Raw genomic sequence first — 1962 nt, 5'->3', positions numbered from 1 at the left:
AAAGCTCCCACGGGCTTGTGCTAGCCCTTGGGAACGCTGCTGCTGCATTTCTTTCCAGGCATTTGGTGGCCACCAGGCATGTGATGCCATAGCCAAGGTTGTCCAAAGGCCACTGAGTGCTCAGTGGCTGAGATGTGCCAGCTGCTGCTGGCCAGAGGAAAGGAACTGTCCTCTCGGAAGGAGCTGTCCCAAGCTGTCCCAGCTGGGGGGTGCTGCTCACCATGCTGGGAGCACAGAGGCGAGCACAGACCGTAAGCTTTCCATTAACTGCTGTGTGGTGGGAAACCCCAACAGGACTTGCTGGGAACCATCTTTCCTCGAAAACATTTTTGGGAGAAATAATTGCATCTTATTAACTGTGGCTAGTTCATCCTCTCCTAATAGCGCCCTTGTGCTCCCCTGCAGAAGAGCCATTTGGGAATTTGTGTTTATATTCCAGGGAGCGGTTGATTAATATTTCCCATTATAGGATCCTATTTTCCTATTGCTTCCCATGTTGTCAAACTTCAGCTTCAAGCTAAAAATCTTGCATGCCAGATATCTGCCTCAGGCAGCAATTTTATTTCTGTCCAGAATTAGGTGGGTTTTTTGGGGAGGGGGCTTCAACGAAAGTGACTTAACCTTTGAGGTGCGAGGTGGGAAGCAAATCACAAGCCTCCCAGGCGGCTCGCTGCCTGGGAGCAGCCCACTCCGTCGGTGGAGGGATGCTTTCATCGCCAGCAACAAGATGCTCTTGTCTGCTTTTACGTGCTCATTAATCAGCCGACGCTCACCCGTGCGCACTTGTCACGTCCCCCTTTCTCTGGGCTCCTGTTGCTGCAGGACAGTCAGCCGTAAATATTAGTGCATTGTCCCAGCAGGGTCATTAACCGCTGTGGAGAAGCTGTACCCTTCCACTCCCAGCTGCGGGTCTGAGCACCTTTAATAGCCTTTTGTTGTGAAGCTTCCCCTTGCTGCTTGGATATTACCGGGGGATTTATCACGGCGGCAGCGTGTTGCCATAGCCACAGCAGAACAAGCAACCCACGCAGACTGGAAATGTCAGAACCACCTCTCTGCACCCAGCAGTTCAGCTGGGATGCTCCTGGTTTTTGCCAACAGATGGAGGTGTTCCAGAGGACAGCGATGGGAATTTGGTAGCCGGCTACCCTGGCAAGAGCCGCACGGATGATTGGGTCACTTGAAAAAGGATGAAAGGATTGTGCGCACTGATTTAGCTCCCCACGGTCTCAGAGGCACAGCACTCTTGTGCTCCTCCCCTTGCTGAGGGCTTGAGTATTAGGCATTTCCATAAGGATATGGACTGGGGGGGTCCTGGCCCATCTGCTTATCGAAGAGATTATCAGACGGGTCCTTTCTCTCTAGAAAGGGGCTGAATGTTTCTGCCCCTCTCCTAGGGGCAAAGAGTGCTCAGGGCAGTATGGCAAGCCCAAGCACGGAGCCGGGGAAAGGGGAACGGGGTATGGGGTAGCAAAACTGCACAGGTCTGCAAGAAGGGTGGGGAAAATAAAGAATCAAAACAGTAGAAGAATCCTGAAAGGAGAAATAAAGGATTACAGGACTGGAATTGCAAAAAAGACCCTGGAACAGGAAAGCAGAGCAAGTGAGCAGAGAAATGGGTTAGGCAAGAAAACCAAGCAGGGCTGTAATGGGGATGGGCAGGAAAGTAGAGCTGAGTGTCTGGAAGAGCAAAGGAAGAAAAATACGACAAATAGGGCAGACCTAGTGCTTCTCTTTGGTTCCCTGAAGGCCCCTCTTGCTTGCTGGAACTCAGACCAGCACTAGGGATGGTAAAAACACCATTCACAGCATCCTCCCAAATGCCCCCAATCCTGCCATGGGGCAGCTCTGGGAATCGGCACCTCCTGCCCTGCTCCCAGCTCCTGGCAGCATTTCCCAATGCCAGCAATGCTGAGTTGCACTCCAGTGCTTTCTAACAGGTACTGAAATTGGTGGAGGGTG

The 1962-nt window shown here is 52.1% G+C and overlaps 1 protein-coding gene across 1 annotated transcript in view; it reads right to left on the bottom strand.

Annotated features, from left to right (window-relative positions):
- The window catches only part of CCDC64 (coiled-coil domain containing 64), a gene marked incomplete at its 5' end in the record, with an annotated part of 16528 nt that overhangs the window by 5107 nt on the left and 9459 nt on the right, over window positions 1-1962 (bottom strand). The window lies entirely within an intron of this gene.

Source organism: Buceros rhinoceros, unplaced genomic scaffold, assembly GCF_000710305.1.
Source record: "Buceros rhinoceros silvestris isolate BGI_N320 unplaced genomic scaffold, ASM71030v1 scaffold14760, whole genome shotgun sequence".
NCBI lineage: Eukaryota > Metazoa > Chordata > Aves > Bucerotiformes > Bucerotidae > Buceros > Buceros rhinoceros.
This window is presented reverse-complemented; position numbering and strand designations above follow the sequence as displayed.